This window comes from Corapipo altera, unplaced genomic scaffold, assembly GCF_003945725.1.
Source record: "Corapipo altera isolate COAL_440 unplaced genomic scaffold, ASM394572v1 0, whole genome shotgun sequence".
NCBI lineage: Eukaryota > Metazoa > Chordata > Aves > Passeriformes > Pipridae > Corapipo > Corapipo altera.
The window spans coordinates 60656439-60681560 of NW_020884872.1; the positions used below are offsets into that span (position 1 = coordinate 60656439).

General features: G+C 36.1%; 1 long non-coding RNA gene across 1 annotated transcript; it reads left to right on the top strand.

Annotated features, from left to right (window-relative positions):
* Nucleotides 1-20642: 20642 nt before the first annotated feature.
* LOC113945984 lies at nucleotides 20643-24795 on the top strand. The gene is made up of 4 exons (XR_003527246.1): nucleotides 20643-21213; nucleotides 23712-23852; nucleotides 24157-24336; nucleotides 24579-24795. It is a non-coding gene; the product is annotated as an uncharacterized LOC113945984 (long non-coding RNA).
* The last annotated feature ends 327 nt before the right edge of the window (nucleotides 24796-25122 follow it).

Consider the following 25122-nt stretch of genomic DNA (forward strand, 5'->3'; position numbering starts at 1 on the left):
TGTTGAGTATGAATAAGCATATTTTAGATTTATATAGGTTTTATGGTTTGAGTATATATGTACATACACATACATGCACACACATATGCATATATATGCACATGCATGAACACACATATATACACATATTTGCAGGTGTGCATGTGAATATTCTTACAATTGTTTAAGTGGAGATTTTATATGACATATTATGAATAACTGTTAACACGAGAAGATCGGTTGTTACTATTCTTAGATTGTCCGTAAGGTGATGTTATGGAAGGATGATACTTGAAATCTCAACAAAACAGGGCCCCTGCAAGGTGAAAGATACTTATTACACAGCAAGTTTCATGTACTTCATGTTTTGCTTTTTTTTCTTGAGGAGATATTCTGCATGACAGAATTTACCAGAATGTCCACGGTAATAGATATCTTCACCAACACAGAGTCTACTTCAGAAAGTGTTGAACATCAAGTGAACGTCTTCTAACTTTAGAAATCACTCCAAATACAAAATGAACTACACTGAAGAAATGTCTATTTGCATCCACTAGCTATATAAAAGGTCTTACAGGGATCATCTTATTACAAAAGTCTAGATTCATTCTTTTGCACCCCAGCTGTACGCAAACTAAGCTGACCCATTGAGAATAATGACATCCGATTGCTTTTCTCACAGAAACCACTAACATAAATGTGACAGGGATGAGACACACCACCGTGTGATTGAATTTGGAGTATGGATGGTTCTTGCCTTTTTTGGTAGCAGGAAGAGAATGCAGGACCATATAGTCTCAGCAGAAAGTCTTTCTGTCACTAGAAAATCCAGATGTTGCTGACAGAAAAGGGTGTTTCCTGGAAGCTTTTTCTAGTAAATCAGTTACAAAATTAGTGTATTAAGTTACAAAAAATTTAAGTAACATTTGAAATTGTTCTAATGCGGACCTGAGGAAAGTGAGGAAGATAATATGGACATACCTTGTGATAATTTTGAGTTTCTGACCGCACAAAAATATTTTTTGTTCAGTTTTCCAAACTCAGAGATATGGAGAAGGTTAAAAATCAGAATCACTTGTAACTTAACTTACATCCTTGAAACTAAAGTTTCCTAATTTTTTGTTTGTTCAATTATTTGTACAGTTGTTTTCAATTTCAGTTTTTCAGATTGTTTTAATGTGATAAAATAAAATAATTTTAAAATAAACCATTGTCAGCAAATTCCAGTAATCATTGACAACAAACTAATTTTAGGATCATGCATTTCTTTGGAAAGCCTGTGTAGAAAGTACTTCTTTTCCTATTAACTCCATCTCACAAATTCTATTCTCCTATCCTGCCATTGAGACCCCCATGTTTTTCTTTGATCCCAAACCTGAAGTTGTGTTTATAGCCAGCTGACACAGCAGATGTTAGAGTTCAGTAGCAAAGCCTCACGAATTAGGGAACTCTTTCTCTCACTTCTACCTCCTTGGGAGCTATTTCTTATATTTACAATGGATAATTTTGCTTGATCTGAAAATATGAATCCAAACACATGAATACTTTGAGGTATTACTACTATAATTACAAAAGATTATTTTTTTGCCTCATCACACCCACTAATTTTAATATCTATTTTTTCCCCTGCAAAGCCTAAGGTTAGTAAAAAGAAATTGCTCCTTTTCTTTTCCTTTTCCTCCTCTCCCTTTGCAATATTCTTCAAGTGGGTTGCAGGGATGTTTATTGTTTATGATTTAAAATGCAGAAGTTGAGTCACAGTGCTCAAAATATACAGTTATGTCCAATTTGAACAAGTCATTATGAGAACCACCAGCTGCAATGTAAATTCTGCAGGAAAGGGGAGCTGTTGCAAAACCAAACCTAACTGACAGCATCTGAGCAGTATTCAGAGTGCAGTCACCTCCTATTATCCACACAGATACACATATTTGCTAATCCCAGAACTGTATCACCTCATAGGTGTAAGCCCCCTCATCAATTTCAGACAGATGAACAGAGATTACAGTAGCCTTGGGTATTTAATAGTAAGTGCAGGAAATTACTAGTAATAGGAAGTAGAGAGGGGGATGAGTATGATATAATACTGGGAAGAGTGATTGATATGACAGGGGCTTGTGCTGCTATTCAGAGAGTCCTCAACAGGTCTTCTGTATTCATGGAGTTCAACAAAAAGTTGAAAGTCCTGTACTTGTGGAGAAATAATTCCAGATATACATCCATGCTGGGGGACACCAAGCTGGAAAGTTGCACTGAAGAAAAATTTTGTCCTGATGGACACCAAGATGAACATATGCCAGCAATGTGTCACCGATGCAAAGAAAGCCTATGGTATCCTGGGCTTCATTAGAAGGAGAGATGCCATCAGGTGGATCACCTTGTGGTGATCCTTCCTCTCTCCTCAGCACTGTTGAGGCCACACTTGTAGTACTCTGTTCCGCCCTAGGTTCACCACTACGGGAGAGACATGGAAAGGTTGAGATAGCTGGAACTGTTCAGGCCAGAGCAGAGAAGGCTCGGGGAGAGTTTGAAGGGAGAGTTTAAAGAAGACGGATCTAGGCTTTTCTTAGTGGTGCCCATTACCAAGACAAGAAGCATTGGACACAAACTGAAACATAGGAGGTTCCATCTGAACATGAGGAAAAATTTTTTTCTACTGTGAGTGTGACCAAGCGCTGGTAAGAGTTTCCCAGGGAATTTATGGATTTTACATCCTTGGAAATATTAAAAATGCTGTCTGGACAGAATTCTAGGCAACTGTCTCAAAGTGACCCTGCTTGAGCAGAGAGGTTGGACCAGATAACCTACAGAGATGCCATCCTACCTCAACCATTTTGTAGTTTGTGATCTATTCATTAGGTTTCCAATGATGTTCTTATATAGGGTTCAACTACTTTTTTAATGAGGTAGCATTTAGTAAGAAGATTTATGAGTGATAGGAGGAAGTGTTTAAATTGTGGAGAATATCATATGTGCTCTAAGAAGGATGTGAAATACAGCATTACCGATTTGAGATTCCATGTCCAATCAGTGATTTCCCACAGTGTATGGTGTGTCAGTGGTGGGCATAACACATTTCTGCAAAATGCGTTCAGTGGTGGGCAGAAGGTGGTCAGTGACAGATTATTAAATAATATTAAAACAATAAGATAGCAATTCTTTTGACTGACAGGGCTTATCACCACATAAGGAGACTCAAAGTTGAGCAAGTGAAAATTATTCCTGCATTTATTCATGTATTGTTGAAAAGTGTGCTAATGAGATCTGCTGGTATCAAGAAGATAAAAAGGACTGAAAGAATACATAGTGTTATTGGGAATTATATATTTCTGTGAAGTATCTTTCTGCCTAATTTGAAAGTACTAGGAAAATAAGTTGTTAGCAAAAAAAAAAAAAAAGACCACCAAAAAAAACCAAAACAAAAAACAACCAACCAAACAAAAAACCAGAAAGCCCTTAAATTATTATCTGGTCTTTGATGTATATGTGCTAGAAAGTAAAGAATAGGTGAAATATATTTACAGGTTTTAAATCAAAGACCACCACAATCATTCAGTTTCACCTGGGTTTAGTGCAATAATTGGAGAAAGATTTTGCTGTTGTTAAGCATATCTTCCTCTATCAGATATATAGCAAAAGTATCGGAGTGAAAACTTGGTATTTTAGGAATATGAAGTTTTTATATAAAATCTCACTCTCAAGTATGATTATTGTTACATGTATTTTTCACTAGCAAATTATGCCCATAAACTTGAGGAATATTTTTTAATGGGAAACAAAAGAAATTGACTTGATAGTGAACACAGTAAGTGACAGATCTAATATTGCCTTTTGGCTGTTAAGTGCTCATGGCAGTTTTGAAATTCTGGTGAACTTTTTCCATTGGAAAGACTAGAGTCTACTGAACCTAATTGAGAAGAAAGGCTTTTATTGTAATGTATAGCATATTCTAAACAAAAATACTTCGTAAACTGTAGTAAAAAAGAGTATCCAAATAACTATATTAATTATTTAATATTATAACAATAATAAAATAATAATTAAACAATAATAAAAGAGTAATTTTTTCAACATATCATGGCTTAACCCCAGCCAACAGCCAAGTACCACAGAGCTGCTTACTCACTCCCTTACCAACAAGATCTGAGAGCTGGAAGAACAGAAGCCAGAAATCTCATGAGTTGAGATAAAGACAGTTTAATAGGGAAATCAAAAGCTGCACACACAAGTAAAGAAAAACAAAGAATTAATTCACTCCCTCCCACGTGCACACAGGTGTTCAGCTATTCTCAGGAGAGCAGGGCCCCATCATGCACAGTGGTTACTTGGGAAGATAAAAGCCAAATCTCCCTTTCCTTCTTCTTCCCCCAGCTTTATATCCTGAATATGATATAATCTGGTATGGAATATCCCTTTGGTCAGTTGGGGTCACCCGTCCTACCTGTATCTCTTCCCAGAGTCCCAACTTCCTTGCCAGTGTGTGCAGTATGAAAAGCAGAAGAGACCTTGGCTCTGTGTAAACATTGCTCAGCAATAACAAAAACATCTCTATACTGTCAATCCTATGTTCAGCACAAATCCAAAACATAGCCCCATACTAGCCACTGTGAAAAACGTTACCCCAGCTGAAACCAGCACGCACAATTTAAAATACCTGCCTAGCAAATTCTGTCACAAGCTAAGAAAGGATAAGGACATGTAAGAGTCCTCAAAATCAGAACATGAGAGGCAAAAATCTGAAACATTTCAGAGTAACTGCCAAAAATAGATTTCATTATCCTTCCTCATGACATGTATTCAAGTTTATGAGGCTATAGCTGCATTAGCCTCAAAGATCTGCCCTTAAATGGTGTAAACAAGAAAACAAACAAAAATTTATAATTCTCTAGAAATTATGACTTTCTAATTAATTAATGATCCATTATAATGATCCAACTAATTAGGCTAGAAATAGATTGGCTGAATTGGGTGTGGTTTTGAATAAGAAAACCAAAGTATTTCCTACTAGCACACCTGGAAAATAGACTGAAATTTAAAATGGGTCGTACTTGGCCCAGAATAGCTGTTTCCATCACATTTATTTCCAACCTCTGTTTAATCAGTATCCTGAAATTGTCAGAAAAGTTTAGAACATTCTGTAAATAACAACCAGGAAGTTCTGAAACTGCTGTCACATTTGCCTGTTATATGCTATGCTTTTCTGATAACAGAAGAGGGGTTGATAGCATCTCATGTATTTCTCGGTTGCTGGATGGCATTAATTTATACTATTTTTTTTTGTAGTAAGTCTGTGTACAGTGGTTCACTAGAGAGACAAAGAATTATTTATGGACTATAAAACGTGAAGTTGCTAGAGAAGTCAAATTGTTCCTTTATACTTCTGCTCTTGAGGACCTAGCTACTCATACACTCAGTAAAGGAGAAGGGTAAGACAATTATTTCACTAAAATTTGAATTCAAATGAAATTAATTTAATGCATTTTTTAGTTTCAGTTTTTCAGGAATAACTCATATATGTCTCAAAGAGAAAGTTGGGAAAGTTTATGTACGAAAAATGCTGTGTTTTCCAAAGAAAATTTTTTCTTCCACATTCCTGTGGAACTGCTTTTAATACTACTTTTTATAAAAAATGTGCTAGGAACTCTGTCTTACAAGCAGAACCAAAATTTCCGGTCCAAATAGAGAATCAAACTTAAAAAAAACAAACAGAGTGGGTAGGGCAGTGAATACTTAGTAGGAAACATGACACTTTTAATTCAAATTTCTGCTCTGTCTAGTGCAAATCTGTGGCTTGAATCTTTGTCTTCTACATTGCAGGTGAGTGCCTTAACTCAGTTTTAAAAGCCTTCTGGAGTTTTGCTTCTTTTTCATATGGAAAAAAAAAAGAGAAAAAAAGAGTGCAAAGAGCCCATAATTCTTTAGTGAACGCCAACAGTCAAGCTGCAGAATGTTCTTTGAATGTGTATTACTGTGAAATAACTTGACTCTGATTCATACAGGGCCCTGTCTTCTGATCAGCCACACATCTTAGTTCACTTTTGGGATCTTCTTTAGAGAAAACTAAGCAATATCTTCCAAGTAAATCAGAGCACAGCTCTGAGAATCTGCTCTCTACAGACAATGTGGATGATGGTAAACCAGCTCTTTCAACTCCTCTTGGCAACTACATCACCAACCCGTGTTCCTGTTCCAGTGGCTTTTTAGATAAGCACCATCTATTCCTGAGCACAAGCCCAAAGATATGCAACATACTTCTGGAAATGTGCTGTAAAACATCTCATTTCAAAATACTAACCACTGTACTAACAACGGGGCACCATTAGCTTCTCATGAAAGAAGGTTTATGGCTCTGTCTCCCATGCACTTGAATTCCAAGAGTCCAGACTTAAGACAAACCTCTCTTCCCTATTTCATACTGGCACCTGGATGCCTCAGAAAGTATTCTCCAGCATAACCCACAAGTATCTAGTACTCTCCATGTGTCATATAACTGTAAACCCCTTGTATCACAGGGAAAATTAAAATAAAGTATTAAAAAATGTATTTTGCATGAGCAGGTTAAGTTTAAGTCCCCACTGTAGAAGCTTCCTTCTTCTCTTTAATCCTTAGTTGCTGGCTGTTAGACCTGAAAAGTCAAGGTATTTAAGTGCACTTCTTGCTGACATCATTTCATTACCATCATAGGTGGGCAGAGATTACATCCTGAAACAGAACTCCCAGCTGATGATACAAGAATTTTTTTCAGCCATGGTAATCACTCTGCTGAAATTTGGCTTGTGGTACCTTGCATACAGGAAAATAAATAAACTCACACATCAATAACTCCTTCAACCACATGGAATTCTACTTATCACATGGAATTCCACTTACCACATGGCTGAACATACTATCGATTTTAAATTAACAGCTATCCAGCTTTTTCATCAATCCAAAAGTACCAATTTGTTCTATTTATTTTTTCTTCAGCTCCCAAACTTTTCCTTTATCCTTTCTCCCCAGCTTTCACTGATAAAGTCAAAAGTGGGTGTTTTCCAGTGGTATGTTGTTTTAACCAGTGTATCATTTGTATTCAGAAATCCCACATATGAAAAAACAACACTTTCTTTGTGGAGTTCATGGTCACTTATCTGCAGTACAACATAAATAATTTTCTCCAATTCAAATTAATAGCTACAAATAATATGTTGTTGGAAACAAAAAGTCATTGCAAGACATAATCCAAAGTAATGTTTCTTAACAGCAAAATTTTGTAGTTTAAGGGACTGAATCCACCAAAGTTCAGGAGTTTCCACTATCTGGGTCACTTAAACTAGATTGACCAGCACACTGTGGAATATACAGTAAGGAACAACCCTGTAGTGGTGAAGAAATGGGGTAGATAACTGGAAGAGTTCCCTATTTTTTTTTTTTTTTTTTGGTGTTTGCAGTCAATATTGAATTCATATAAGGCCAAATGAGTGACTGGACAGTTGTATAAGAAAAGGGACAAAGAGAGAAGCTTTATGTTGCAAGAGGTCTCGTAGAAAAGAGATATTAGAAAACAAACAGAGACATTAAGAATAAAATCTTATTTTGTAAAGAGAAGCCCTATAAGTATTTTTTACAACTGCAGCAAAGAATATTTATACAGTAAATATCATTGTATTTGTTGAGCTTAACATCTGTTATTCTTTCATATTGATTAAAATACTTTAAATATCAGGACTCATGTGACCAAGACAGCATCAGCTTGAAATAAACTGTTGCTCTCTTGCTATTAGCTGAATAGTTTGCAGTATTTAAAAAAATAAGAAAGAATCAGGTATTTGTCATGAAAAAGTAGTAAATGGAAATAGGCAAATGGATTTTGTCGGAACATAAAATATGCAGTCCTTTAAGGCCTGTGTTTTTTTTTTTTAGTAATCTGCAAAGATCTAATAATAAAATCATGATATATTTAAGAAATAGGAATAATTTTTACAATCTTGTAGTTTTCATCTTTAACATTACAGCAAGTGCAATTCCTTTTACTTGCCTCTATATTTAACTTTTCCTGGTCTAACATTTTAAATGAGAATCTCTTATACTGTAAATCTATTCCAATCCTATGATATTTTCAGACTTTATGCTTCTTTTTTTGGTAGGGGATACTTATACCCTTACTGGGTAGATTTAGGAAAGCAATAAAATATCTGAGATTAAACTAAAGCTGCCAAGTTGATCTGTGACAGAGGTTAAATAGGGTGATGTTTGTAAATCCTAGAATGGGTGTCTCATATTCTAATAGTTGTACTTCCACGATGAAGTATTATCCTTTAATGTTTTTTAAGCAGCATCTGTGTGAATGTATTTCATTGTGAAATCCCTCGGACTACTTTAAGTCTAATATATGCTGGCAAGTGGGTGGCCAGTTGCACCTGCTATTATCCACTGCTGTGGGAAACAGGGTGTTGACCCCTTCTGTGTCTTGAGGCCAGAGCTGAACACAAACTTCAGAACCAGCCAGCAGCCACAGGCTGGGATTGCTAAGGCAATGCTCCAAATAGACACACTGCGTAAACAATCTTTTCTGGACTGGTACCCATTTCTGTATGGCTTTCATCTGTTGGGTTGAAAAGAGTTGTGGCTGTCCTGAACCACAGTAGCTGTTTCTTGCAGATATCCATTGCAAAACTCCTGTTCTCATGGTTTTAATCATTCTTTCAGAAGACTAAGGGAGTATGGAACATGGCACATGATTTAAAATTTCGGAAAAAAAAAAAAAGAGAAAGTTAACAGACTGCTAGAAGTTGATTTAAGGCTGTATTTCCACAGCTTTTCTCTACCACACAGGGGAGAGAAGCCTATGACATTGTGTATGAAAGAGAGAGCAAGGGAGATGACATACTAGTCCCTCTTGTAAGCAAAAGAGTAGAAAAGTGTCTAGAGAAGTGATCAAATCTCTGACCAGGAACAAAAGGGAATAAACTGTTCTGTGAAAGAAAATAAAACAGATCAAAAAGAGGAGCAAGTGGTCATAGCTGAGTCTGTTTACTAGTTTACTCCTGGGTTTATACAGCTCTGAGTCAGAAATCCCAGGGAAATGTAGGAAACAAGGTTTTACACAGCCTGTCCATCATCTGTTGACGTGCTTCTATGAACTACTGAATGCAGTAATAACAATCAAGTCCTGCAAATTTTGACTTTGCTAAACAATAAACTGAAAAAATAGTTTTACTAAATTTCCTTTCCCAGTAAACAGATTTCAAAGAAGATCATTTAGGTTTATAGGCAGACTCTACAAACTGAATTTGAGATCTTTTATTTTAAAAACCACTGTGTAACACTTGGTGTTAGACACAGTTATACTACATCTAATTCAATGAGCTGAAGTCTGGGAACAAGACAGCTTACAAGTATAGCAAATGTCTAGTTAAGTTTTAGAAAGCTCTGATCAAAAAGCCTGGTTTAATTATGTACCTCATTATTTCTTCTTCTTTCTTTTACTGTTGTACCTTTCAACATGTTTTAAATAACAGTGTTAAAATAAACTGTTTTACCAAAGGATGATTTAACTGCTCAAACATGGTACCAGGTGCCCTAGGGTACTTGAGATGTGCATTATCTTGGTAGAGACAACACAAGACTGCAGGAAATCCATGCCTTTCTAGAGATGCAGCTGGAAGCTGGGAAGGATTACAGAAGGTACCTAGCCTGTTTTATAGCCACATACTTTTAGGCAAGTGATTCCAACATCAGCTGTGTCTTACTGTTATTATAAAGGTTTCTGAGTTAGTATAAACTTTGGACATGCAAAGTTTATCAGCAGTTCTATTTATGAAATGGCAAATCCCATATTTGTGAAGATTTAGGTCATAAGTAACTTTAAATTGAAGATGTTTATCTGGTTTAAGTAAGCCAGAATTTGGCAGTATTTTTTCAATCCATCATTTTTCTTTTTCAGCTGTCTACAGCAAATCTGAATTTTTTGTTGAAGTGATTTTGTGAGTAGAGGAGATGGGAAAAACTGTGGCCACAAAAAAAGCAGGTAAGAAAACCCCTTCTATCCTGTCTTATTTTTCATTTCTGATTGTTCCTTGTTACCATCCAACACTTTCAGGTGCTCTCATGGTTCAACTTGGGTAGGCACCTAAGCACCACATAACTATTTGCTCACAGCCTTCCCTCCCTGCTACCACAAAAACAGACAAAAAAACCCAAACCAAACAAACAAGAGAAAATTTGCACACAACCCCCCCACAAACCTACACACACATGCAAAATAAAAAATCAAAACCAAGAAAAACAAGTGAAAAAAATCCAATTGTTCACCACCAACAACTGATGCCCAGCTAGTACCCAGTTGGCAACAGTAGTCCCCACAAACCTCTCCCTACATTCCAATTTTTATTGCTAAGTGTGATGCCATATGGTATGGGATATTCTTTTGGTCAGCTTAGGTAGTTGTCCTGGTTGTGTTCCTTCCCAGCTACTTGAGCGTCTCCAGCCTCCTCCTGGTGGGGTGGCGTGAGAGGGAGAAAAGGCCCTGACTATGTCAGCACTGCTCAGCAGTAACAGAAACATCTCTGTGGTATCAATGCTGTTCTCAGCACAAATCCAAAACACAGACCCATAGAAGCTACAACAAAAAAATTAACTCTATCCCAACCTAAAACAATGCAAGAGCTTTTGGCATGTGCACTGCAAATCTGCATTCACTTACTGTTGTCAATATCATTTATGCTGCTTCTGAATTTAAGAAGAAAAAGGGTTTCCACGTAAAATAAGAGTTAACCTTTATCTTCTTATTTTCACTACTTCCATTTTTTTCCTCATTTTCTTCCTGTTCCTTCTAGAATTTTTAAATTTCTTTAAAAGTTTTTTTTCCTTTTTCTTACATGTATCAATATTATTTATATTCCTTCCTAGCTTGCTTTGCTCTCTGTTTCCCTGTCTGGATTATACCAGAGTGAATTTTAATTGTCAGTTCTTCCATTACTTCAGTCTCAATTGTACATTTCCTAAGTGTTATAAATCTCAGACAAAATTCCACTGAGCATTTCACATTCCCTCAAAGTCAGATTTTCTGACATTAAACCTAGTGCATTTTTTCTCTGCTAAGAAGTCTCATAAGTATGCCAAATCTGAGGATTTTTTGTTTGCTAGATACTGCATGTTCTCAATATCAACTATGTTTGTACCTGTCTCAAGTCATTGCATTATACACAGAACTGCCTCTAACCATGTAGGCTATTCAACAGAAAAACAAAACCAGAAGAGCTAAACAAAAAAAGACCCCTCTTTCCTCCATCATTTCCCTCCCAACAATTCAGAGTTCCTTGGAAAAAAAGAATCCTTTTAGGTTTTTGCTTAGTTTCTTTTAAAATCAGTATCAAGGTAATTACTTTTCCCTTGATAAAGATTAAAGCCAAGCTCTAAGAGACCATGTTGAGTGTACTGCCATATCTGCTCTAACTGCCCAAGAGATCTGTAGCTACATCAGTGAATTACCTGACTGTCTTTATTATCCAGATTTCTATCAAAACTTTCTCTACTGTCATTCCAAGTGTTTATGCCATTTTTTCTCAGCAGATTCCATTTCATTTCTCAGTAATGTTGCTATTCTTGCCTCCTGTTTTTTTCTTATCTGTGCCTTATATCCTGACACTTTAAATCATCATACTCTGTATTGATTCAGTAAAGTGCACTGTTCCACTCATTTTGTATTGTACATATAAGTGAAAATCAACAAGACTGTTTATGGGAAGTGAGGAGGACTGACAAATATGTCATTCTCAATTCACAACTTTTACACTGATTAATGGGTGAGCACTCAACAATATGAATAACGATCGCTGGTTTCACAACTGTCCGTAGGTGCCTGACTGAATAGGATTTTGGTGCCTGAGTCCCTAGTGAAATCAATAGAAATTAGAATTGTGGTCCCTAAATAGCTTTGTTTTCCTGTCACCTGTAATAACTACCAGTAGGATAGATATAAGTTTCTCAGTGATGTTTAAATATGTGTAAACAAAACATAGAATCTTATAAATTTACAGTGAGTTATGAAATGAGAAAGATTACTAAGAGCCTGATCCTTCAAATTCTCATGCTTGTTATGCTCTATAATTATAAATAAGTAGATAACTTTATTAATTTTGATCACATTCTTTTTCTTTCTTACTGTGTTTTGGATTCTTCATGTAGCGGGTGTCTTTCTAGGAAGATCTTTCATAATGACTGCACAATAGTGACAAACCAGGTCTCATCATCACAAGACCCAGAAATCCTGCAATTTACAGTTTCTATGAGGAAATTAAGAGCTTCAGTGGATGCAAGAATTATCACAATGAAGACTTGAAAGAAAATGTTCTGTGTACATTCTCTAAAGAAAAATGCAGGGGGAGCTGAAAGTGGCAATTTGTTTACCCATGAAAAATTTCAGTATCAAGGAAAACACACATTCCACACTCAATAGACTTTGATGGAAATTTATCAACAGGTTCTACTCAAAATCACAATGTACTAGAATGTCCTTAAATGAGAGAGTAAAATTTCCAACCAAATAGTTTTTAAAAAGAACCAAAACACAGAAACAGTGTGTATGTATAGAACCAGAGCAATGTTCTGCTATATCAAGTGAAAAAATGGATTGTTATCCAAACAACCTTGGTTTTCTTATCTAACTTTAATTTCAGGTCTCTCTTAGTCTATCAAATTAGGTGCAAGAATTGTGGCCCCCTGAATTTTTCAGTAAGTAATGATGACATACTGCCATTTTTTTTCCTCAGGATAAGAAGTAATTGTACTTTGTCATTTAAGTTTGTTTTTTTACTATTATTATTATTATTTCTAAGTATCTATTATAGTTTCATTTGGTTTTGTTCAATATAGTAGTGCATATCATTTAATATATTGAACATCTGCAGAATATTTGACCTTGGGAAGTAAAACAACAAACATGAGATGCATGCTCCTGATGCAGCAACATAAATATATTACTGACTATTAAATGTAAATATTTATCCCCATAGTTACTGCTGCATGACATCTTACTTTCCACAGCTATTTATAATTCTATATGAAAGATCTCTTAGAAAAAAAAAAATAGTACCTTTGTATAACTATCGACTTTTTAAGTGAACATCACTATACTACCCTATTTTGAGGCATGGCAGACACTTGTCTTGGGAGAAAGTGGTTTCTAATCCTTTCTCATCCGGCTTCATTAATAAAAAAGATATTTTAGGTTGACTATTCCATTTGTTTGTTATGCACTGTCACTAATACCTGTGCAAAATGAGTTAAAAAGAGATGCAAAGGCATAATAGGGTGCCCATAGAGGTGGTAGTTGCCCCGTCCCTGTAAACATTCAAAGCCAGGTTGCACAGGGCTCTGAGCAATCTGAGGCAGCTGAAGATGTTCCTGTTCACTGCAGTGGGGGTGGATCAGATGGCATTTAGAAGTCCCTTTCAACCCGTTATCATTCTACGATTCCATGAATATTCTACACCTAGACAGAGAAGATGTAAGAAGCTATACCAACTTCAAGGTAATAGAAGGGCCAAAGGATTACTTCTCTATGGTGTTCTGTTCCTGAAAAACTCCCATGATTGTACAGTAAGACAGCTTCAACTCCAACAAAAGATCTGAGTGGTTGTTCAGCTAGTAGGTCAATCATCTTTGTGCCAGCATTAAGGCTAACACTGTGGACTGAATGCACACTGCAGTGTGGACTGAGCTTCTGTTTTCTCCCTCAGGATCTACGGGAAGCTGTATCAACCTTTGCAGAAGTTAAAGCAACAAGGAAAGCCTCAGTAACATTGCTCACTGCTTCAAGAAGTTTGTAGCAAAGGGGCATATTTGTGCATTGGCTTCCTGCCTCCAAAAGAGTGGTCCACTTTTTAAAGGATCCTCTGTCTAATACTCTCCTCTGAAATATGATAGATATTATTTTAGCAGAAGATAATTTATGTTGATCTAATAATTCTGCAGTAGCCCCTAAAAGCTGATTCTCAGTTAACGTGTGCGCACTCCTAACCCAGCCCATGGTGAGACGATACAATTTATTGCAAATTTCAAAGGAAAAATTTGCATGTGATCTGCATTACTTGGCAACTGAGCTAGACCAGGAACAGTTAGGCTGTACCTTACCCTGTTATGTCTTCTTTACTCGATCACATGTGTTTGAGTCTTCTGTCAGTCCCTGGAAATGCCAAATACCCAAGTAAAGTTTATGTTTATGATCATGAAAAATGTATTGAATGCATATCAACTTTTTTAAGAAGATGATGCCTGCAAAATATACAGTACAGTCTTCTGTTTTTCTTTCTTTCTACTTTTAATTCCACATTTCTCCATTTATTTCATGGAACAATACTGTTTTCTTCATTGACCTGAGAGTTATACAAGATTCAGAACATGAACAGTTAACTCGTTTCCTTAATATATTCCATTCTCTTTTCTTATCACCTCTCCTTACGGTCACTGGTCTTTATGTCAGCTCGTTTCTCTTATGTTATGCGTTTAATACACTTACCCTACCACTCACATGACTGCTCATCTTCCTCTGTCACTTTTTCTAAGTCTAAAAACAGTCATGTGTGCCATCAGTGAAGCTCACATATTCATTTATCGTTTGGAAGCAGGCTGTTACTTTTTTCTAAAATCTGATCCCTTAGCACTACAGCCAACCAGTACTTGCAGTAATCATTTTCCACATTCTCTCCCCTAAAGAGGATTAATCCTATCTTTCATACTTCTTTTTCCATCCTCTGATAAAATGTAAGGGAAAAGTCTGTTTGTGGTCAGCACTCCTCAGGCTGGCAATTCTACCATCTGGTTCAATTTCTTTTTCTTTCTTTTAAATGCACAGGTGCTGTGTTATGTTAGCAATCAATTGCTTTTCAGCCAAATTGGTTGGGGAAGATATTTTTTGTTGGGACGTTTAACTGGTACTGAAGAATTATGGGTTAAGTTGCTCTGTTTGTTGCAGATTTTTCTGTCTGACTGTGGGCAGCTCATAATTTCTCTGTATCTCAGTTCCAAGTCAGTAACAGAAGAAAAATATTTTCTTCTTTTCATCTTTTCTCAGAATGTTCATAGAAAGAAACACTTTAACACTTTAAATAACTATCAGTTAGGATTTGAAAGCAAGTATTAAATATTAATTACAATTATCTGCTTATTTCTCACAGAGAATAGCAGCTGCGATCTTTGCTGCCTAGTTTTCTTGAAGCAACTTTAGAGTAATGAGTTGTATTCCTCCCTGGTTTTTGACACAGAAGAGTTATATGAAGATACTTCTTTCACGCAACATCCTTACCCTTTCCCAAAAAAAAAAAGAAGAAAAAAGTTTAAATAACCTTTTAAATGAAATATAGCAATAGTCCAGCATTTTAAGGATGAAAGTGCAGTTTTCTAAAAGGTCAGTTCCGTCCCTGAAAATTTTTTCAGTTTAGACAACACATTATAAAGTCTGTATAATCTAATAGCATTTTTCAGCACCACTAACAATAGAAAGTAAATTCCAGTCGTTCACAGTAAGATGGCAATGTGGTGACAGTTGATGCTTGAGTATGTGTGCTTTGAGTTACCGCAAGAAACTGCTTGCTGAGGGGAGAGAACTTTTCCCTAGCTGACTGGATGAATTTTAGATATAATTGAAAAATAAAACCATAACAGATTATAAAGTGATTGCAAGTCATCAGCTGTGTGGCAGTTTCCCCGACCCTCATTTAGCAGACAAGTATCAAAATATATTAAATAAATAAATTCCAACGAACAAATAATCTCACATTTTCTCCACAATTGTATTTGACAGATGTTTTTATCTTTTACTTCGAGTGAGCCACTACCATTATGTTTTATTTTCCAGATGTATGTCCTTGTTCTCTTAAAACTACAGCAGTTCCACTACGCAGTAAAGCTATAAATTCATAGAACTGTCTTCTGAAGTGCCTGCTTGTTTCATAATTCCACTTCCATACCTTTAGTTATTCTAAAATATATTGAACTGCCAATGTGAGGGTCAGGAGATAGAACACTTTGTAACTTCTCTGCCGATGCCTTTGTTTAACTCGGAAAGTAAGCTACATCAGCAAGGGAGTGATGACATCAAGGATATATAGAGTCATGAAAGCATTAAAATGTTAAAATGTTAAACACTGTATACTGCAGACAGTGCTTAAGAGACAAAGGGGTATATCCACATGCATTTACTTTGGGTATCTACCAGCAAAACTTTATTAAAACTTGTAAAGAATACAAAGCAGCCCACAAGGGTTCTGCAATTTAAAATAAATAAATAAATAAATAAATAAAACTGTTCCCTGCTCTCAGAATTATTGTCTCACAGAATTATCTGCCTTTTGACCTTGAAAACTTATGCATGTTGTCTGACCCTCTTTTACTGTCAGTTAGTTTAAATTTCATTTTATTATTTTCTTTTACCTGGGAATCAGCAAACCTCACGGAGCTTTCCTGGAATTTTCAGAACCCTTTCTGGGTTTTCATAATATTGAAGGCAAACATTACATGTTTTCTTATAATTTCCTAGGAAAAAGGCAGAATGAATACAAAATATCTTGCCAAAGTCTTAAAAAGAAAAAGGATCGTATAATATTTATTAATACCTGACTTCAGTTTATACTTAAATAGATGTTTATTTTGACAGATAAAACACTGACCCATTTGAATTAGAGCAATTTTATGAACATGGATAGTGAATTATGAAGCCATAATAAGGTCTGAAGATGAATGCTTTTGTGTTCGTGGGAGATCCAATAGTAATATATGTCAGGGAGAGAAAGAGAGAGAGCACACCTATGATGGGACTTTGTCAGGCCCAAGAGATGAAGGTGTTATATTAGGCAAGGAGAAAGGGAAATCGTGAACATTTTAGGTTATGTTCAGGTGTATATGACTTTCTGGTATCAAGCCAAGGCTTGTTATCTACAAAACTCCACAAAACCTCTGAAGCCCCTGCCTTAATCTTGGAACTTTTTCTGATTCACAGTTTAAGCCTAAAAGATTTGAAGTTCTCAGTCCAACTGCACTAGCAGAGCTTAGGGGTAACCAGAAAAATCATTAACAAAATTTAATCATGGATATAGTCATCAGCCCTACAGGACGCCATACAAAATGCAGATCACAGCCCATCTCAAACACATAAGATCTTTGAAAAATACTACTCCACTTCGAGGAAAACATCAAAGTCAGGACACAAAGAATGGAGCATTAGTGCTTTCCTCCATTTTTATCTAGACTTGGGGAAAACCTCTTTATGAGGGCTTATTCAACTTAGGTGATTTACCCCTTTTTCTTACTTGCTTTTTCCTCCTGTTGAAACATTTATAAAAGTAAAACAGCAAAAATTAGAAGTGTTGGAATTCATTAGAAGAATGAGAATTAGAAATCACACACAGAAAAAAGGCCAGTGTGATTTTCTGGTTAGCTCAGTATTAGAAGTAGTGTTTTCTGAGGGAGGGATGAGGGTGAAGGCAAATTCTTACCTAAATTTGTCTCCCATTCATACTCCTGGAAATCTTATGAAGATGCTTAGATATAGCATATCTATTTTTTGGCACAGCTTTTACAAGATACAGTTTGCTTTTTTTTAAAACATAATTTTTACATGTTCCCCAGGTAATGATCTTATATATAGATGACATTGCCCTTTTCTTTGTATTTGAATAGTGAGTATTTTGCTGAACATAACCTTAAAGAACCATTCTGCAAAGGTACTGTTTCTAGCCCATTGCTTTGATGAAGTCACCCTTCTCAGAATTCTGTACTCAGCTTCTACTTCAGATCTATCTGTGGCACAACTGTTACACTTTAGACAATCAATTCCAGGCTTATTCCTTACCTATGTCTCATACCTAGCAGAAAGTCCTTGTAAAAATCCCTGTGGTTGATATTTCTACTCTATTCAGTATATATATTTTCCAACCCTTCTTGTCTCTAGTGTCTGAACACAGGTGAATCATGAATTAATAAATATATGTAAAATTTGTCACTTTACTCTGTATATTTTCTATTTTCTAATACATATGTGTAATGAGGATAGCTGTATATCTTTTTAGACCCAGTTGTTGAAAAAACTGAAGAGAAGGAGAGGAAACCTTTGAACTTGCTGGATAGATGGAAAGACACCATGGAGAAAGGAGTCAGTTTTTTTCTGCAGCAATTAAATACTCAGAAAATTATATATTTACACACAAATCACTACAAGTGTGCCTCGCCAAAAATAATTTTTGTTCTGCAGGGTAGGTAATTTTGTGTATCTGAAGAACAGAAGGCTTATTCACATTTTGATTCTAACATAGCTTTTTAAATTGTCAATTTTCATCAGATTAGTACATAATTGGACCCTTTCACTCTTTTTATTCTTTTTTCCTTTCCATTCTTTTTTTTTTTTTAATAGTTTTAGATTGGACATCACAAAACAAACAAAAACACAAATAAAAAGAAAGCCTTAGAAAAGTGTCTGTGATATTATTTTTCTTTAATATCCCCAAAAGGAAATAATAGCTTCAACACAGTGTAAGGCAGATAGTTGTTACCAAATAAGTGCACATAAAAAGATTTTTAGTATCCCACTAGGCACCTATCTAATATAATACCAGAGAACACTTCTTTTCTGATTCCATTTAAATATTGAGACAAAGAAGTTATAGCATTCAGTTTAAACCTCAGGACTAGATCCAGGCAGACAGGACAGCAAATAAGACTTCTGAAAGCCTAGAAAGTAGCACAACTAATAGTGCCCCAAAGGAAGTGAAATCAGTTCATATAGAGAGAAAAAAAAAAAAAAGAGAGTACTCAAAAAAGACTTCTGATTCCTTAGTAGAAGAAAGGATCTAAAGGTATTGCTCTTAACTTTTGACCTGGCACTATAGTCCTTTGAGACCTCTGCCTTCTGGGTGAAGGGGAAAGAGAAAGAAGAGATGGGTCTTAGTTTCACCTGGACAAATAAGAATATTATATTTTTCCACTCTGTGACCTTGGCTATGTGATTTACCTTGTTGGGGAAAATAAGCAGCAGCACTCTGGGCATATAAAGAAGATGTTGAAATTTAGGCAATACTGAAATTGGTTGGGATTTTTATATATTTAGACTTAAAAATAATGCAGATATCTAGCTACTAAGAATTTTTTAAACCAGCATGATTCTCAAATCACACTCCTAAGAAGGCAAAAGTCTTCAAACAGCCCCTGAAGCACTTCCTCTTGGACCTATAAATAGTTTTATAAATCTGTTTCACTGAACATTATTTCAGAAACTGCAGATCAGCTTTCATCTGGGTATTTGTTTATATGTAATCTGGGTATTCCTTTTTAAGTAATTGTGTAAGACAAGGACAACATACTATTTATCTAAATATCTAATCTTGCTTACATAATGCAGTAGCATCCATTAATGTGAGTTTATCTTATTCTGCTCAAACCAAAGAGACATTAAAAATACCTGGTTGGAATTTTGATTCTGTTGTAGTTGCTTTATTTCAGTGGACTGCAAACAGTCAATCAGTTTCCATGTGCTTGTGCAAAACCTTGGCAACAGTTGAGTCTTGTGTCCTATATTTCTTTAATTTCCTTTAATAAATATTTTTCTTTTTTGGAAATTCAAATTATGTCTTAATAAAAAAAGAAAATCAATATTTTTATCTTGCATTTATGAAATTTATCTTTAATTCACTAAGCTGTTAGGTCAAGTCATAATATATATTGATCTTTTAGGTACCAGTAAGAGGCTTTCAATATCTCTATAAGTAAGAAAGAAAAGTAGGAAGAAGACATGACCTGTTGATTAATGTCACCCTAAAACAAAGTTCAATATGAGATTTATGCTTGAGAGCTGTTAGTCATGTTGCTGATTCAAGATATGTCCTGCTCAAACTGTTTATGATGACGTAATAAAATGTGGAAGATTTTTGTTGTGCAGTCTCTTAAAATAACTCTTTTCAATGGCTAAAACTTGTGATATGCATCAATTCCATCTGAGATCATGGTCACAGAATCACAGAATACTTAAAATTAGAAAGGAGCACTGGTGATAAATCTAGTCCAACCTCCCTGCTCAAGCATAGTTCCCTAAAGCACATCAGCGAGGATTGTGTTTTGAATATCTCCAGGGAAGGTGATATTGTCAACGTCTCTGGGGAACCAGTGCAAGTGGTCCATCATCCTCACAGGAAAGTTCTTTTTTATATACAGGTGGAATTTCCTGGTTCTCTTTGTTCATGGGAGTGCTGGTTTTGGCTGGGGTAGAGTGAATTTTCTTCAGAGTGGCTGGTGTGGGGCTATGTTTTGGATTTGTGCTGAACACAGGGTTGCTAATGTAGAGATTATTTTGTTATTGCTGAGCAATGCTTACATAGAGCCAAGGTCTTTTCTGCTTTTCATACTGCCACGCTGGCAAGGAAGTTGGGGGTGCATGGGAGGTTGGGAGGAGACACAGCTGGGACAGGTGACCCAAACTGATCAAAGGGATTTTTTACCAAAGCGTCATATTCCAGACCACATGACATCATGCTCAGTATATAAAGCTGGGGGGAAGAAAGAGGAGGGGGGGATATTTGGAGTAATGGCATTTGTCCTCCCAAGTAAGTCTTACGTGTGATGAAACCCTGCTCTCCCGGAGGTGGGTGAACACTTACCCTCCCATTCCTTGTTTTGCTTTGTTTGTGTGCGCAGCATTTGACTTCCCTATTAAACTGTCTTTATCTCCACCCATGAGTTTTTTAGCTTTTGCCCTTTTGAAGCTCTGTCTGATCCTGCTGGTAGGGGAGTGAGTGAGGTGCTGCATGGAGCTTGGTTGCTGGCTGGGGTTAAACCACAACACTGGTGTTCATTGAACCCAGGAGAAAAGTTTCTTATAATATTGCAAGCTTAGATACTTTATGTCAGAGACCAGATTTGTATCTCACCGGGTAGTTTGAGTGATGGGTCAAATAAACTCATGTCTGGGGGTGGGGGGGAGAAGGGCTAGGCCTAGGCCTGCAGCAAATATGGCCCAGAGCACACGGCAGGGAAAGCTGTGTAGCTAGGCTGTCAATAAGGTCTGCCTGGTGGTCCACCCACACTGTGCCCCCTAATTGTCTGTGGCACCCCTCACTTTGGCAAGTGGGACCATGAGTGGTCAGTAAACCAAAAGTCCTGGCTAGAGGGAGTGGCCACAACAGCCAAAGTCTATAAACAGACACGCAGGAGGTTTCCATATTGCCTTGGCCTGTAGTTCTCCTTGTCAGTCAACTTGTGACCTTTTAAATGGTAACTATGTGTTTCTGTCCTCTCTTTCTCTCTTTATTATTTCTTCTCTTAATCACTCTTTCATTCCTCTTCTGGGCAACTTAAACACCTATTTTCTGAATTTCACTTAAGTTTGGGTTGGTGTTTGCCGAGTAACTTGCTATTAAGTCCAATGCTTCTGTGAATTGAGTTCTTTGAACTGGGTGTTGTAGTGAAATACTTTTCCTCGGTTTGCATGTTATTTCTGTAAAACTCTTTTTGCCAAAACACCTATTTTCTTACCAATTGAAGTCTCCTAGAGAAAAGTGTGTAGACTTTTCTCTGTATGTGAACTCAAGGTACCAAAGAATCAAAGACTTTGTGAGTGTTTGTGTAGGCAAAATCTCTTGAAGTCCAAAATTAAAGTGTAACACCTGGTAAAAGCGTGGAGCTTCTGAACCAGGGTGTAACATTTAAGCACAATTATCTGGCACTGAAGCAATTTGAAACCACGTCTTCAATTTAATGTATGAGTATAAATGAAATAACTTCCAATTTTAATCTTCATTTTGGACGTGCTTGAAAAGGTCAGATGGTGTATGAAATGAGTGAAATTCTGGTCTGGCAATAAGACTACATCTATACTACCTCAGCACAGTATAGATCATAGCTAATGGTTAGATACTCTAACATTTAAATAATGTAACTCCAAACAAACTGATTAGTGGGAATGTGGTTTGACCCGAGCTAACTTCCAGGTTTTACCTGGGCACTGTCTGAGATGGACTGAGCTTGTAGAGGACAGTGCTGTGCTAAGGACTAACATGAAGGGCAACTGCAATACTAGTGCCTGGGCCCATGCTCTGGCCCTGGTGATTTTACTGGAAAACAGCATAGCGTAAGAGTCATGAGAGTGTTCAAAGAAAAGGAAAATATACAAGTTTTTGAAAGTGCAGCTGAACAACTTTGTGTTTAGCAATGCCTGTGCTAAACTGAACCTCTTCATCTGACCTTTATTTATATCTTGGAGGTTTTTCGTTTCTGTTTTAATCAAAAAGATAATTTATCCAGGAGGCAAGATGACATTTCAGTTTCTGAAGAAAATAACAGATAACTAGAAAAAGAGAGAAAACATCATCCAGTTTTGCTGTATTTTTTTAAGCAGGATGTTTCAGAAACCTTATCTTAGTAAAACAAATAACCTTCTCCTTCAGCTGTGAACAATAGCAACAAAAACCTCCAACTACAGTCTTAAAATCTACAGAATAGAAAACTCCTTTATAGTTATAGAAAAGTATTGTAAAGCTTTAGAAGATACAATGACTGAAGCCCCAGTCCTTGGTGAATTATGATAAAAAGGGAGTGTCCCAGTGGCTGGTTTTAATTGTTCTTCATGAGCTTGAAAATGCCATGTAAATGTGAAAGATCCAGTTACTGGATTAGCTATGTGTGCTTGCTAAAAGACACATCAATCATTACTAGTTATGAGTTGTTTCCATAAGAGGGCATAAAAGGGAAATGCAGCTTGGTTTTTGTGCTGCAGATAGCACCCAATAAAGACTGCTGCTGTTGAGCTGGCTGCAGAACTGTCAGCCCTGCCTTTTGCTCTATCTGAAAGTCTGTTTGCTTTGTACCAGATAAGGATGGAGGTACTTGTTGATAACAGGCAGGAAGGAATAATGGGATACAAATTTTGCTTATGATATTTGGTTTCTATTCCATCTTTCTCCTTTTGCTTTTAAACTCAGTTTTTCTTCAGGTGCCCTTACCACTTTCACATGTTCACTCTTCTCAAGTCTTGTTTCCCTGTGCAAAATGGATAACAAGTAATACTGTAAGAAATGCTTCACTAATTCCCTTGAAGGTCAAAAAGGTAGAGGCAATATTGTCACTGAGCTCTAGTACTGAAGAACAGTATCTTAGCCATCAACTTTGAAGATATTCAGAGGCAGTCATCCTTTCATTTGTCACATTGCATGCAGTGTAAGGAGTGAGTGAAAATTAAAACTAAATTAATTGGTAAAAGATTAGTTTTTCACTTTGGTTACAAGTTGAGCTCCAACAAAATCTTCAATTAAAACTTCAAAGAATGTTTTATGGCTTCTCTAAAGACAAGAAGTACTGAATATGTCCCACGTCATCTCATAAAACTATTCAGGAATGACTATTCCTGAAGTTCTTCTTTTGCATGATGTAGACTCAAAACACCTCAGAGGGACAGTAGTTTTAACTTGGGTGTATGACACCCTGAGTAAGTTCCTGAACTGCTAGATAAAATATCTTTCTAAGATTTTCTCACTAGTGGTTTTTGAGTTTTTTTGGTTGGTTGGTTGATTGGGTTTTTTTTAAATTTTATTTTTTTAATTGAGGTACCCCTTGAGGCAATAATAAAATTTCCCCTCTTTTTCCCAGGAACTTTTTTGTGAATTCAACCTGAAATATATAATAGGTACCTACTATATATTTAAATAGAATTTACTTTTTTTGTTGTTGGTGGTGGTTTGGTTGATTGGGGTTTTTTTGTTTGTTTGTTTTCGCAGAAGAAACATGCTTGAGTCAACTTAGAACATTTATACCTAAATGACATTCATGTACAGAGATATGTTCACATATGTAGCAGCATTATAAATGCTGCATATTTCATTGGAACTCCATGAATCACTGACAGTTCGCTTTTAAAGGTACATGATCTGGGTGAACATAACAGGTTTTTTCATCCATTTGGACAGCTATGGAACAGACAGCAAGATGTTATCTTTCAAAACTCAGTTATCCCTTTATTTACACCAGAGTGATTCAGATTAACTCTACTTGCTTTTATGAAATTAAATAAAAATTAAGTGCTACTGTTATGAGTAAGACTGAAGTTAAAATCACAGTGCATTTGGTAACATTTACTACATAGTTGAAGGAAAGGAACAATTATATGTTAAAACTGGTTTCTAATTTTTATTTTTTAAAATCACAAACTTTTACTGCATTTAGGTTCTGCTTCACTACAGAAAGAAAGGAAGCAAGCAAGGAAGGAAGACCCAAACACCTAAAACCAGGAATAAAAAAACATTTATTCTCATCCCATTGACACTTAGAGCTCCACTAACTTTAATATGTTATTCTGATGTATACCAGAACAAGAGAAGAACCAAATTAAGTGTACCTCCAACTGTAAGTAGTATTTACATGTGTGTGCACATATGTTATGCCTGTATGTAAGAATGAACACAGAATCTCCAAACTATTTCTGTGCAATATTAATACCAATCCTAGTATATGGGAAGATATATTTTCCAGAGTTTTTTTAATATAATAATGAGAGGCTTCTGGTCTGATTCTTTATCTACAGGTAGATAAATATCCACAAATATAATTGTGGAAATCCTCATATCCGTAAAAATTTTCTTTTCCAGTCACTCCCTTCCCTCTGTGCACATTTGTATGCTACTGGCTCCTTTGCCCTAAAGTGGTTCTCCAGTCTTCTCTTTGCCACAGCACAAAGACAATCCCAAGGCTGTCCTGAAGTTCATTTGCTGAGGTTATACAGGGCACTGAGTGCCCTGATATCAACGTGCTGAATATAAGGTGCTGCTGGAATTCCATCTTTGAGTTTAAAGTTTTCTCATAAAATTTCTCATCCATTACCATTCTTTCAATTTGTGTAAAACTTTCATTATGAGTTTTTATTCCTGAAATAGGTTATTGATTCTTTTAGAGAAAGCTTTTACCATTTTTAAAAATCTTGCTCTGATTATAAGTTTTATTCAGTTTTGTAGTGTTGAAAATTTATCAGTGTCTGATTTCACATCATTGGGTGTCAGTATACACCCAAACGCAATTCTTTTAAATTTTAAATAAATATGGCAACACCTTTTACAGTTAGACTTGCTACCCAAACAAATTCTAAAACTTCCCTTATCATGTGAGAATGTTGACTTCACCAGGAACTGAGAGTAC